We start from the raw sequence: 15,882 nt of genomic DNA, 5'->3' as shown, positions 1-15,882 counted from the left end.
CTTTTTCTTTTCCTTTTCCTTTTCCTTTTTCTTTTTCTTCTTCTTCTTCTTCTTCTTCTTTTTCTTCTTTATCAGTTGGTGCTTTATTTGACTTTACACCCCACAATTTTTCTAAATGAATGTTTTAGGTATCTTCTTTGTCTGTTAGTGATTGGGACACAATTCTCCAGACACTTACTAATCAAAGGAACTGCTCGTTTGACGACAGCATTAATCTCTGTGCAGGCAACTAAAACAACAAAGATTTCAATTACAAGATGAGGCAAATGTGGTGTGCACATTTCTCTAGAGGAGAAAATCCCCCTGTAAAAAGCACTATCCCTGTTAAAAAAATTGCAGTACTAAGCTCACTGAGACATAGCTCACCATAGCTCACATTTTCAAGCAATATCTGAAGTATGAAAATATTCATAAGAATCTTTACATTGAAAAGATTCTTAAAGCTGTAAGTAAACTAAGATCTGGTAGTGGTTAAACCTGTCAAGAATTCTTTCTTAATGATTGCTTCTTTTTTCTACAAAACTGAATAAAGCCTCTGCAGTGAAAAAAAGAAAAAAAAAAAAAAAAAAGGCTGTGTCTTCTCCGGTTTTGGTCAGATTTTTCTTTGTGTGGGTGTGTACCATACTGCAAAACACAAACTAATAAGGTCCAATTACTGGACTTGCTGATGCTCTACCCAAAGTGCTATTAAAGTGTCTAATTACTTTTTACTAATTTACAGTCACTAGGAGTGCTGAAATGCACTATTTTCAATGCTTCTAGGAAGGCAACCAGGCACAACACAATTGATGAAGTTTTAATTTAATATGAATGGCAATTATCCATGAGATCATATTTAATAAAGCTACTAATATTGTAGTTGAACATTTGGTTAACTTTTGCAGAAAACATGATGTTTACAGTATCATACTTAGATTAACAGTTGCTTAAAACCACAATATTCTGATCCCAGGTAATATATGAACTAAAGTGTAATCTGCATTTTTTTACTCATGATTCTTGTGAGAAATTCATCAAAGCTGAAAATACTTTGTATTTACATTCTGCCTTCTCACGTTCATGCCAGCTCTGTGAAAATGCATCATATTTCTGTGGAATATTCCAGGCAGAAATAATTTACAAGCTGCATGCAGATTTCACTTCTCTTATGTACTTTCATAGTCTGCCTATGGAAACTCCAAGGTCTCACGCAATTTCCCTTTCTAAGATGGTTTAACTGGGACTGATCCCAGAGTTTAATTCTCAGGCCACTGACTTGAATCCCTGGCTAGCAGTGTGTTTTCCACGTTGTCAGGAGTCCCAGGCTGGAACAGCTTGAGGCTGAATTTACGTGTCTCAGGAAAAAAGCTATTGCCTGGTAGTTCTGTTCTTGTTAGTCAGAAAAAAAAGTGGTGACTCTGTTCTTTTATAAATCTGAAGTAATAACACAATAATGATATATCCTAGGAATGGATTACTTTGGAATTGATTTGCTCACATTTTGAAGGATCTATCCTCCATTGATTTTGTTATTTAGACTTTTTTTTCCAGAGCTCTTTCTTGCTTTTTCTAGGCTTTGAAAGAGATCAGAGTGTCCTGAACTCAAAGCTGTTCTCTTGTTTCAGTCAAAAAACTGAATATGCTTTTGACTCTTTTTATTTATTCATCATTTTATTGGAAAACATTTGTTCTGAAGGCTAATGAGCCTCTATTTGCCTATGAGAGATACAGAAATTTGCATGTGTGTGGGAAGGGAGTTTAATCTAATGTCGTGAGTGGCAAGTCATTTAAAATTGTTTTCATCAGTCTACATTTTTGTCTCTCAGAAAAATTAAAAGGCGGGATAAACTGTTCTAGAGTAAATGAAATATTAATATTGAGAAAATGCATTTTCATAAATCAGGTTCTAGATACTGGGGAGAATCCTAACTAATGGAAAAAAAAAAAACTTGGTGAAAATATTCCCTCGGATTTAAGTGTATAGTTTCACTTAAGTACAAGCCATTTTTTTCAGCAAAATTGGTATTTTTATATATATATGTATACATATATACATAATATCAGTTGGCTACAAAAATGAATGAAGTATGGTAAATGTTAAACTTGTTGCTCTTCTCTTTATTTAGAACAAAGATATATGTATTGGTAAATATGTTTTACATTCTTCTTAATTACTTGATTATAGAGGTGATTGATTAGGTCTACTTTACTATAGCAGTCTAACTAATCTTCCTTTACACAATGCTTTCCTAGCCCTTCTCTTGACTTCCATGCATGTTTTATACCACTAAAAAACAGTGAGAATATAGACAAAAACATTCAACACCACAGCCTGTGCTATCTGAGCTGGTTAGTTTGAGACCAATCCAGCTGTATCTATGACAGTAACCATCATGTAATTATACTTTTGTAAGTCTAAGTTTAGGTGACGATCATTAAACTATTGAGAGGGAAAAAGGAGTAACTTACTATAGTAACATCTTATCAGTTCCACCCATCTTCTCCCTAGGATCCCGGTGTTTAATTTCCTTGCCATTACGCATAAATGTTCTGACTTTTAACTATGAGAGACTTCAAAGCTACACAGCAGTAGACAAAGTGTGACCAGAAAGAGGTGGTGATGGGGCATCACAACACTCCTGTCCACCTGTCTAAAATCACTCACTCTCTAAAGGGGGTGGCCACGTTCACATTGCCTGTTTGGACCAGTTACTGGCCCATGCTGAGGAATTATTTGGAAAAGCAGTAGGTGCATGGGCCAAAGCCCCACACCAGAGACCATATTACCACTTCTGCAGCCCGTGGAGCAGTGTCCAGACCTGAGCCCATGCATTGACATTGTTAAGTTGACATGTACAGATATAGCCCAAACATTTCTGGGACTATGCTCTCTCAGGCACGTATCACTTTGATTTAGGTTTCCAGACATATACTGGATATCTCAAAGCCAATTTTAGTACACAAAGTGTTTTCTTAAAATACCTGCTGTGCCTATCTACTACTGAGATGTAACAGGAGCACATTTTAAAGTTTTCTATATTAGGAGAGTAAAGTATGTTGATTACATAAGGTTTAATTTGGAAGAGGACCATTTTACTTGAATTAATTAATGTTTAACTGAATTTTAGGTCACTAACAATTTGAACATTTAACAAAATGTTTCTGTTTCCCTGGGAGATTCCTGACCTATCAGAAGCACAAAAAAACCCAAAACCAAAACCCACAAAAAAGCCAGAGCTACAGTAGCAGTCCTGTTCCTTTCCATGGCTCTGCTTATGGAAAATTTTCACAAATGAACCCAAAATAAGCTTTCATGTGCTTGCTGTGTTTTATGTTGTTATCTTTCTAATGCACATATTTTCAATAATGGATTATTTTCATTTTATGTCCTAAAATTTTTATGTCTTAAAGTTCATTTACTTATTTGATCAGCATACAAGTGTTCTGCAAAAGAAAACAGAAAACAAAAGAAGCGATATGGTGTTTTCCAGGCTTTGAGGGCATAGGGAGGGTAATAACTATGCATTTTATTTTTCATTTTGTGTCATTACCCAGACAAATTTGTTTAATGGGTAGAAAGGATAAGTATACACATATTTTGTTTTCCTTGGTCTGTGCTTGTTTGTTTTTAGTAGTACAGCAAAAAGAGTTTGCACCACTACATTATTTCAAAAGCAGCAGTTGAAAAGAGAATTACTACTGGGAAACCACTTCAAGTTAAGATTTTATTTAGTACGAATTCTAGGCTTGGAATATTTCAGTCTTATAAAAGGAGCCAAGTCATGGAATTCATTCATTTATATATTGAAAGGACATGTTTTGCTTACATTGTCCTCTTGATTGCAAAGATATTAAAATGCAATTGTGCAGTGCAAAGATATTAAAATACTAATTATGCTTATCAGGATTTTAGGAGGTAATCAGATGGTAATGGGTGTGCCAGACTAGCTTTGAAGTAACCAATAAAAGGTATAAGTGACAGCTTTCCAAATGCTGCTTTAGAGGGGTAAAGGAAAAGCATTTTTCTGACCTTGATCTTTGTTAATAATGTCAAGGTGCTACTTTGGAGTACGATCATTGACAGCACTCCAGTTAGAAATTACAAACAGATGAAACACAGATACATAAATGAGTGTTACTGGGATAATGGCTTTACGTGTGGAAAGTGATTTTTTAGGTGAAAAGATTAGGTGAGTTATTACATTGCTATTTTAATAATAAATAGTATCTTATTTCACATAGTTAGGAATTCTACCTAAGGAAAATTTATGATTATGGATTTTCTCCTTTAATGTTAACTCAGTTTCCCTGGGGAAAGTTTCTGCCATTCTGGGCTGCCCAGCTGGGCATAACATTACCGCACCTTAATAATACACACAGATTCACAAGCAAATCAATGAACACCAGTTTATATTGTGGTGCTTACAGAAAAGAAAAGCATTTTCATGAATTAATAATGCATTTTATAATTACTTCTGAGCTGGATGCAGATATATCCTTCAGAACAATTTTAGGTTTAAGCAAGGGAGTATACATTGCCCAAAAGATACTATTATAATAGCTCAAAGAAAGAAAAAGTACATGAACTTTACAAGCTTGTGTGAGAGTCAATGAAAAATAATTCGTCTCAATGATAATTAAGATATTATTATTAAATAATTAATGAATAATAAATTAATAATTGCATCTGTATTGGTGTTTGGATCATCACTAATGATTTAAGTGAGGCTTGCCTTCTCGGTGTGCACTAAATTACTATCCGAAGGCTCTGATTTGCTCTGGGAATGGCTTAGCTGGGAAGAGTTGCCCCTTGCAGCATTGCTTTCCAGCTTCCAAAACCCCTCTCAGTCATCTCTCTGCATCTACTGCTAGCACAGCTCAGATGCTTGTGTGACAGCTCCTAAACTGTTGCAACTTACATTCTGGTGAATTAAGGAAAAGTGAAATTGAGGCCTTGTTTACTTTAGAAAGTAGGGCTGTAAATCGGTTCATGAGCCAGTGAGCCATCCCTATGTGAAAGACATGACTTTCAAAAAGGGAACAAAGTTAGCTGAAAGTGGGAGCCACTGGAATTACCACAACTAAACTTTATTTATCTGTGAGACAGATCTTTAAGATTTTCCCTGTGGGACTGCATGAATATAATCATGAGCATTCAGCATTCTTGGAATTTTTGAACTCAATTGTTAAAAGAAGCTATAAAAACCAAACTGTTACCCATACTTTATGATGGACAAAATCTCTGTGAGACAATCAATCACAGTTATTGTCTTCCTTTTTATTTTGTCTTGTTCAAAGCTAAAAAGCAAACAATAAAATATCTCTGATAAAGCTAAATAATAAGAACAATTTGGGACTTTTGGACGTCATACCTTTAATAAAATGCTACCCCCTCTCCTAGTTGTAGATCTGTTATATACCAAAAAAACCAAACAAGATGAATACATAGCTTCTTGTTACACCCGTTGTAAGAACAGTTTTTAAAAATACAAAAGAATTTCTCATTCAAGCAACATAAGGTTAGGTTGCTGGATTAAACTGACATTCAATCTAAATAATTTCGTTTGGACTTTTGGCATTTTCTAAATGTTTTTCTTTTTAATTAATTTTATCTTTATTTCCAAATGAAATATTTGCTTTCATGAAAGAATTGATTTTTTTCAGCCGAAGTTATTTACAAATTTGAGACAAACTTATGGTTCACTTTGAATGTCCCAAAGTATCACATTTTTACACTATTTTTCAGGGCAAGATATTTCTTCACCTGTAATGATAAATCCTGCAGCTCTGTACTGAAAATGAAATATATTCTTAGTTTGGAATTAAATTTGATGTCTTTATTGTTTCATTAGTTAATATAACTAGTAATGCAGTCCTACATCAAGGTCACAGTAAAATTATGCTTATTAGTGCTTTAAATGTGAAAAGATTTAGTGGCCTGAAGAATTTAGGCTTGGTTAATGATTTTATTTATGTGTAAATTTAAGATCACTTAAGTGCAAAGCCAGCTGTAAATAAAATCCTTACAGCTGGAAAAGTATTTTAAAGTTTGCTGTAGAAATACCTCTTATTTAAGTGGCTATGAGCTTTCTAAGCTCATATAGGAAAAGATTTTGTCTTTTCTTTCACATAAAGAAAAGCCACAAAGCTATTTGAACTCATATTTTTGAAGAAAAGAGCAGTGAGGTCTTGATATACTTTCTAAAATGTAAAAAGTTGTTGAATTGTGAATGTCAGGTAATGCAGGTGGCATATTGTGTTGATAAATGACACCAAAGAGAATTTCATTCATCTTCATAATCTCATGTTTGAGGGAATAAACAGATCAGTGCTTGGATCAAGAAAAAATATTTGTCTCTTCATCCAGCATTACACAGTTGACCATATGTATTCTGACTTTTTTCTTCTCTTCTTTGTCTTAAGGTGGAACCCACTAAAAACCCTTCAGTGTTTTTGTATGCTTCAGTAGTACATGACCTTAGGTCTTTCACATCCTCAGCCAGCCAATGTCCTAACTACAAAAGCGCAGAGCCAAGCTGCTTCCTTTCAACACGTGTCTCTCTTTGGAATTAAGCATTATGGCATATGGACATTTTTGTGTGAACATTCAGGAGGACTGAGATTAGGTCCAAACCAAAAAATATGTACCCTACTTCCTGTGTTAAAGAGCTTGATTTTCAATCCCCAAATGCATATCTAAATATTGCCTTTGGACAGGCAATATTCCACTATTAAAAAAAAAAAAAGTTCTGAAACCTTGGAAACAGCTAGGAAATGGAATTATTAACACATGATTAACTGTGTTGACTTAATTGCAATAACTACCTAGAAACATAAAGTTGTAACTAATGTGCTACAGCTACTTCTGTAATACTGAGTGTCTGTTTTGTCTTACAGACAGCCACTATAGAAAATGTAGAATTATTTTTACTTGTGATTTTAGTAATGAAGTAACCATCTGCTATGTTTGTTTGTTTGTTTCAACTCCACAGAGACTCTTTTCATTTAGAAAATAGCAAATTATTTTGCATAGAAAAGAAAACCAGCACAATGGAATCCTGAACTTGACAGAGATGGACACTGATATAAATTTTTAATACTAATAGTTATTCCTAGTATACTAATTACATAGAGTAGATATTGTGATTATACCATAAACCACTAGCTTTAAAAAATAAAAAGAACACTTTTGTCATATTGCCTGAAAATTCTCCCTGCACACTTCCACATTGTGCAATGAGATGTAATACTAATATTGAACCAGCTCCAGATTAACACAAGCTAGTCCACACAGCACAGTGCGGTAACCATAATTATTGAACTTGGTCAAGTCTGTTTATCTGCAGTACTTTAGATGTTATCTAAAATAACTTAATTTCTATGTGACAGTAAGCCGTCATCAAACAGGGCAGTTTTCTTCCATTCCCTTCAGTCTGGGTGTTCTCGATAAGATCAATTCTCTTGTCTGTCTCACCACAAAGTTATACCACAGCTAATGCCAGCGCAAAGGAGATGGCTGGAGGGTGAAGACGTCTTCCATCAGCAAACTACTTCTCTGTTGCTTTTGACTGTTAATGGGAACTGAATCTCAAGCTCTGCCTAAGAGAAAGGATATTTTTCTACAGGGATATCACTGTGCTCATATGATCCAAGTGCTGTCCATTGCATGCTGTGATAGCACCATATCTGTTATTCATGCTAGATCTGTCTTTTCCTAGTTATGCATTTAAATATGCCCCTTGACTAAAACAATTTTCTTCTCCCATAATGAGTCACAACATCCTTTCCCCGAATTACATCTATTTTTTGCCTGGCATTTTTGTCTTGCAATGAACCTTTGATCAAAATGAAACCAATTAAAAAATATTCTATCATCTTCAGCAGGGGAGGATTTCACTCTGTGTATTTACTCTGAAACTAACAAAAAAAAATCTTCAGTATTGTTGTGTAAGCACTTGGGATACATATCCAATACAACAGCAAAGTGTTCTCGGGTATTAGGACTCTGCAGTTTAATGAACAGTATATTTAATGTTCACATGCCCTTCTGAGAGAAGAGGGCCAATCTGAAACAAATCCTAAATAAGATTACTGTGAATAACATGTTGCTACTAGGTAAGAAGGATGACTGATTATAATATAGAGTGAGAAGTATCTGACCTCTGTCCCGCCATGTGTATGTGGTTCAGATGTCTCCCACAGAGAGTTCAAAGGTGAGACAAGTGTATTATTAGGTTCATGCTCAAAAAGAACTCACTGGTATATCCATATGATATGGCTATACCACTGACTGATATAGTCATATCATTTACCGTAGATTTTAGAGACTGCCCATGTTTTTGACTGGAAACATACATCTGACAGTAAGGAGCTTTTGACTGGAAACATACATCTGACAGTAAGATCAAGGAGCCTTTGCTCCATGGTTATTGGCTGCTTTGTAAAGAGCGCGAGCAGAGCTCTGCTACAGGAACATGGAATTCAAACGAGCTCCAGTAGTGACAGCAGCCCTAGACTCCTGGAAAAGAGCTGCCAGAGCTTTACAGACTTTGTCATCATCGCCAGTCCATACACACTAATGGATCCGGGGCAGGGAACAGCCTGCCTGCTGCCTAAAAAAGCTTTGTTTTTTTACAAATGTCCATCAAAAGATTGATGTCTAGGAATATTCTGTAGAAGCTGTACAGTGTTGCTGCACATAGCACAGCATCTCTGGAGGCTGCTAGAAGGAGCTCAATATCTCCCCTGCTATACACAGTCATTTCAAAAGCTTGATCAATCTCTAAAAGCATATAAAAATAGCTTGAAATCGTTCTTTATTCAACTGTCCTAGAAATCTATGCCAAAATGTATTGGCGAAATGAAACTGTTAAACAGAAATACTTTGTTTTATTTGGGTAAATAAGTCAGGTGAAGAATGTTATGTCAGACGATGCCAGTAGCAGTAGGACCAAAAAGAATATCTGTATGATTCAGTATATAAATGCTTCTTCAAAGTTATCTGCACATTTACGCATTCTCTTGCCTGTTTCATGTCTATTTGTGAGGTCCTGCAATGAAGACATATGGACTCCATGAGTTATTGTTGGGTTGAGATTGCTGAGTGGAAAACATAACCTGAGCAGCTGAAAAATGGCTATCAGACCATTCTTACAAGCTAATATTTTTTTTCCCCTATCCAAGAAACTGTAGTGTTCATGCAGATTGTTGTGAATCCAGGTTAATGATCAATGAATTTACAAAGCTTCCTTCCCACAACAGTAGCTGCAAAAAAATGAAAAGAGATGTGTTCTGCTTTATGGAAATATCCAGATTTTATTACTTTCTTTTTTCATTAAAATTTCAGAAGAGGACTGCAAATGGTTCTTGGGCTCAGCACAGTCCTGTGTAATGAAACAGAAATGTCCATTGGAGAATGAACAGCAAAAGGAAGAGTAATTGTTTTCTAAGATCTTTGAAATTAGGGTGACAGGCATTAACTCTGCATGTTAGAAAACATGGTTTTCATGTTCACTGTCATTCTTACTGGTTTGTGAATGTCTGGATAAGTGATCTGTACTAATGGAATCAGTTATTCTTCATCCTTTCCATTCCTAAGGATCCTGAGTAGCAGGCTTAGATGGAGTAAACTCCTAACCTCCCAGCAAAGCAAGACACTCAACTGAGTGAAAAGAGTAACAGTGAATTTAAGGATGAGAACAATCAAGAATGGATTGTCTATTAATTATAACTTTTAAAGCTCTGGTGCAACTAACTTGCAGTAAAATTGTTAATAATGAAAAAAAAAGATTGTTTTTTGTTGGTTTTAGTCCTGATTGTAACAACCTCTGTCTTGACAGTGATGTTTTGCATGATTGGTTCCATTATGTCTAGTATTGAGAGGCTGAATATTTTCATCTGCATAATGCTGTGATGGAGTATAATTAGCAAAATGTTATTTTGAGTCTGAAGTAGCTTTCTGTTGCCCTACCCATCTCAAAACTATTGTCTCAGTAAGGAGCTGAAAATGATGTCGTGTCTTCTGTTAGCAGTTCAACTTTTGTTATATTTGACCAAGTGAGCTAAAATACAGTGAATTAAAGTAGCATATTGAAACACTTTCTGAAACACTCTTTTAATACAGCCATCCCAGAGAGCATAATCTCCTAAATAACTCAGAGAGAGCAGTTTACATTTGCAGTTATAAAACAGCTGCAGCTCACTGAAACACCGCTCAAGTTCTTGTTGCATATCCTTAAGGACCTTACAAGAACAATCTGTTAGCTGACACTAGTTACTCTGTAGTTGTTATCAGCCATTATTAGACTATTCCATTAGTCCAATGCTGGTTATGTGATCTTGCTGTCAGGCAGATCAAGTGATCACCCGGCTTTCATGAATTAATTCCCAGTTCATTCATAGCATGAGCTGCTATATTCTTTATCCTGCCCTAAGGGTTAGGGAACGCTCAGGATGTCGCCTCCTCAGCCCCTGTGCCTCAAAGGAGGATACTTGGGGCATAGACTATACGGTGAATATAGATACAGCGCAGCTGTGAACAGGTTAACAACAACTCAAATGAGGGTATAACACTTGAAATACTGCATTGATATAATTATATCATCTTTCTAGAACTAGCAATTCTGATAACCTTCTCAGGGAAATAAGGATCAGATATCCTTATCTGATTACAGTAAATAACCTACAGGCACCCCAGTTAAGCGAATTACTATCCCAATTAAGCAGCAGTTCTTGCTGATAAGTATCATTAGGTTTAATTCCATTCCTTGGGAAATGTCCTGATTAAGGTTATTTCTCAATTTAGTGGTATGTAATCTAATAGTTAAAGGAAAAAAAAAGTGACATTTGAAGCAGAAATGAGAAAGAAAAGTTGAAAATCAAATGCCTGATCATAGAGAAAAATTTAGAAGATGGTTAGAAACTGGGGAGAAAGAAAAATATCAGCTACTTGAAAAAGAAACTTTTCATAGGGGCACATCATAGGAGAGATTCCTCGTAGCAGAGGCAGAATTTCTTGTGGAAATAAGATAGTTACCTATACGCTATGCAGACAGCATGTCTGACCTGATGAAAATGTGGGAAGCAGGAGAGCAAGTTCAATTGAATATGTTGAGTTACAGCAAAGCTGGATCTCCTATATTTAAATCAACAGTACCTGTTTATTATGTTATTACACACTAATGTATAACGGGGGGGGCGCACGGGAAGGGATGGGGAATGACTTTTCCGGGAACATTTCACAAGTTCCCAAGATTTTTATATTTTTTTCCTTCTGGGACTTTACAAGCCAATTCTAAAATAAAGGTGTTACCATTTAAAACTCAGAAAGGTTTATTTCCTGAAAAGAGGAAAAAGAAATAGAAGTGCAAGTAGGAAGATGGAGCATGATAGGTAAGGAGAGACATAGTACCAGAAGGAGAAATTCCAGTCTAGAAGCAGGGTCTTGCCAAGAGGGGAGGAGAAGGCAGCTAAGTACACAGAGCCTCTACTTAGGGAATAGTGCTATTAGGGAGAGTGGTGCTGGCCAGTCATTTCTAACCCTTTCCCTTAGCCTTTTTCAAGAACTGCAGTGACTTTACCAGTGTATTAAAAGGAAATACCTTCAGTACAGCTAAAATATTATACCCCTAAGAGCTCACTGTTTATACCGAGGACCTTACAGATTAGCAGCTTGAAATTTTTAAAGCACCTAGCAAATGTCCTAGAAAAACTGCCAGGAATCTTCTTTTCTGCTGTGACAGTATATATTTAGAGACAGAGGGAGTTTTCTGAGGTCTCCTGGTCCACCTCCTGCTCCAAGCAGGGTTAATGACAGGTCAAGTTGCTCAGGGCTATGCCCTAGTACTAGCTGGGAAAAGAAGCTGATAACAAAAGATCTGTGAAGATACTTTATGAGCTATAAGATACTTTATGAGCTATCAAACCCCACAATTCTCTCATATTATCAAAGGACATAAAATCAATGCTCCCTTTAATTTGTGTTCTTACTGAATCTCTGAAATATTTAAACAGATGGTTTACTCCTGTCCAAGATTTGTCTATTCCAATGGGTATTTAAAGCTGGGTAAAGGCTTTCCTCAGTTTCGGCAACTCTGGAAATCTTAAAAGACATGTATTAACATGAAATTTAAGCATAGTCTGTCTTCTGTAACATGAAATCTTTCTACGTTCAAAAGCTCACTGAAATAAATGTGACAATATTAAACATAGCCTCTGGTCTACCTGAAACAAATTCTTAGTAAAATTGAGATGATAAGCTTGCTAGAGGTTCAGTGTGAATAGATTTATTTTTTTTATAGTGGAGAGAAGTAAAAAGAAACACAAAAAAAAACCCTAAAACCCAACCTATACATACTCTCCAATACCTGGTTAGTGTCTATATCTTTCTGCATCAAGCACTCCAAAAGGGATTTGAATATTTTGAAATAACATTTTCTAGTAAATTGGTGTTGCTGTGTTTTACTCACTGCTCTGTCTAAAGCCTTCCTGGAAAAGTAGAGTCCCTAAAGAATATACTGTACCACATCAAACTAGTGGCAAAATGCATGGGCAAAAGGATGTGCTGAGAGGTTTGTGAATAGTTATCAAGGCTGATAATCCTAGGTACCATCCATCCTTGCGCTTTTTCACTTGTTATCTTCTCACTCATAGCTGCTTTTTTTTTTTTTCAACAATGCGGTTAAATAAACATACTTAAAGTCTACTCCTTTTACAAAAATAAGACTTTTTATTCAAAAAAAGAACTCTTCTCAAATTTCAGGCTGCCTTGAAACACCACGGGCTCCCCTCAAAATTAATGCCCTCTGAATTGTCCACATCTGTGTACTTTCCGTAATAGAAAATGAAGTGACTTTCTACCCTTCATAAAAATCTGAATGTTGGTATCACCTCTTTGCTGCAATTGGGAAGCATTCATCTAAACAAAGCTCAACTTAATTGCTGTCAAATTCTGAAAGCTACATTTATTTATTTATTTATTTTCTGAGAGACAAAAGAAAATGTTTTGGTTTTGTTTTTAACACTGATGCCAACTGATAAGCAATTTGTCAGTTTTAAGATAAAACCATCCCTAAGCAGTGCTGAAAAATTGCTAATGGTTTAAATAATAAAACACATTCTGACTCGCTGAGAGGGCACTGGAACTAGATAAGTAAGTAGCACAGGAATAAGTATTACAAATTTAAAGTAGCACAGCACTCTATAGATTAGGGAAGTATACTGAGAAAGTGCCTAAGATACTTGGTTCAAGCAATTAAAAAAAAAAAAGCAAGTAATTTGAACAACAAACCTAATACATAATTTTATAAAGCATGGAACCTGCAGCATGTAGACCTTGAATATAATGGGCAAATCAGATTGTGGTTTTAAATCCACCTAAGCCTCATTAAATTTTTGGAATTGGATAATTGCTTGCCTCTGCCTTTCACAACTACAGAATATCAATACAGTGGTCCTTGAGTACTCCAAGTGAATGCTTTGGGGAGAAGATAGCTAACAATCTTTAACCAAAATCATTAGGCAAATACTTACAATGAATAGTCATTTAGAGTCAGGATCGAATAATGACTTGTTAAATAGGTTATGCTAAGGGACTGATCCACCCAATTATTGCATGTGGAAATCATGTTTCTAATGTTAAACAAGCTCTTCTGCTGATATAAAACTGCTAGAAAAATACCTCAAATGTTGAGCTTGGTATGTTGAAATTTTGCATAATTAAGACTTTAACTGTATGAAAAAGTAGTATAGAGTTATCTTTACAGTTCTAGTTAAAAAGTACCTCTTAAAAAACCACAGTTGCATAATGACCAGTAACAACTATTGCAGAGTAGCAGGGATATAAGATAAAATGGATGCAAATAAGCAGATATATGGCAGATAAGTAGTAATGGTGTATTAAAACATGTAGTGGCCTATGGATGGAGGAACTATTTCAACCTGAGCACCACCTTCCTTCATTACTGTTGCCAAATGAAGTTAGGAGAAGTTAAGGTTGTGCCGTTAAAAGTTCCCAACTGCCAAAAAATTTTGCTTTCCACATGGAGCATCTTTGGGAAGTCATGGCCAGAGGAGGCCCTGGAGTAAGAGGGGCAAGGAATCAGTGAAGGAAGCTGTTGGGGTCTTGTGAGGTTATCTGTTCAGGTCCATGAACATCTGTTTTTTGAAATGTTTCTTCTCCTATGAAAAGTAAACTGTATGAGAGGATGCAGGAACTTCTTCAGAGGGAAATGGATTTCGGGTCTAGCAGTTTTTATCACAAAGGATTTACCTGAGCATGAATTTGAGAACACTGCTTAATTTTTGTGAAGGTGAAGTGGTGACTTCTGGGTTGCATGAGCAGAGGGGTGCATAACACAGCAGTTCTCGTCAGGGAGGTTCTCTGGGACATATAGTGTGACTAATGATGACCATCAGGGTGACAGGACTAACTATTTTATTCATGTTTAATGAGCATAAATAAATGATGGCTAGTGCCCACAGACAGCAGAAACATGGGTTCATAGTTACAAAACATAACTGAGATGTTCATTGCATCCCAGTTCTGTATTTTCCTTGGTACTCAACAATAACATAAGAAAGTCGTGGGGAATTGCTTTTGGTCTTTGGTTCATGATCTTTTTCTGTATATTCTGTGAGACCTGGTTAGGTTAGAACCCAGAGTTTCCAGGAATGTGTCCTAAACATTACACTATGGCTGTCATCATATTTCTGCTTTTGTCTTGGTCCAGTGAATTTCAAATTATTTCAAATTATTTAGTTTGTTATCACATCACAGAAGAGATCAAATGTGTCACTTCTTTCCCATGTATGACATTCTTTGAATGGTCTATGCCTTGGTTGTGTAGGATACTTGACAGGAGTGAATGAAGCAGAGAATGGAGGAAGCATGAGTTTAAATCTTATTAGAAAGAAAAGCTGGTTTTCTCACATGTCCCATCTGAGTTTTGCAACCATTAGTTAGGACCTCCTCATTAAAAAATAAAAGTAAAATTGAAGTTGCAGCTTAAATTTGATGTGTCAAATTCTGTCAGATTTCAGTCAGCATGTTGAACTTGAAGAAACATAGTAAATTAAGAAAAATTTGATAAATCAAGAAATCAGAAAACCTGCTTTAAAAAAAAAAGACATTTCTGCTTTCTGGTTGGGCTTTGAGGTGAAAATGGTAGCAATCCATCCAGTCATTCCAGAACTAAAGCAATTCTCTGAACATTTTGAAGTACAACTTTCAGGTTCAAAAAAAAATTGAAAATCTGAAATGTTAGTATCAATGGAATTTTTTGGACATACGTGATTCAATGTCTAATACATAAGGTCACCACTCTCCAGTGCAGTCTGAGAAGGTTGATCCAGAAGAATTCTTGTACTGAGCAGGGAGATTTATGTAGTCAATTGAAAACATTAAGAGGGATGCCACTGAACTCCTCTCCTCTTGATGCTTGTAGCTACCTGAGCTAATGTTGTTAGGAGGGAAGTGTTCCTGGGATCCTTTCCCAAGGGTTGGTGCCCATAATTATGTTTAAAAGACAGGGATAGGATTTACTCTTTGAATATAAAATAGAATCATAGAATTGTTTAGGTTGGAAAAGACCTTGAAGATCATCAAGTCCAACCATTTAACCTAGCACTGCTAAGTCCGCCCCTAAACCATGTCCCTAAGCACCACATCTACACGTCTTTTAAATACCTCCAGGGATGGGGACTCAACCACTCCCCTGGGCAGCCTCTTCCAATGCTTGAAAACCCTTTCCATGAAGACATTTTTCCTAATATCCAATCTAAACCTTCCCTGGCACAACTTGAGGCTGTTTCCTCTTGTCCTATCCCTTGCTACTTGGGAGAAGAGACCGACACCCACCTCGCTACAACCTCCTTTCAGGTAGTTGTAGAGAGCGATGAGGTCTC

This window comes from Aptenodytes forsteri, unplaced genomic scaffold (assembly GCF_000699145.1).
Source record: "Aptenodytes forsteri isolate BGI_AS27 unplaced genomic scaffold, ASM69914v1 Scaffold204, whole genome shotgun sequence".
Taxonomy (NCBI): Eukaryota; Metazoa; Chordata; class Aves; order Sphenisciformes; family Spheniscidae; genus Aptenodytes; species Aptenodytes forsteri.
The sequence above is the reverse complement of the archived record's forward strand: the minus strand, read 5'-3'. Positions refer to the sequence as shown.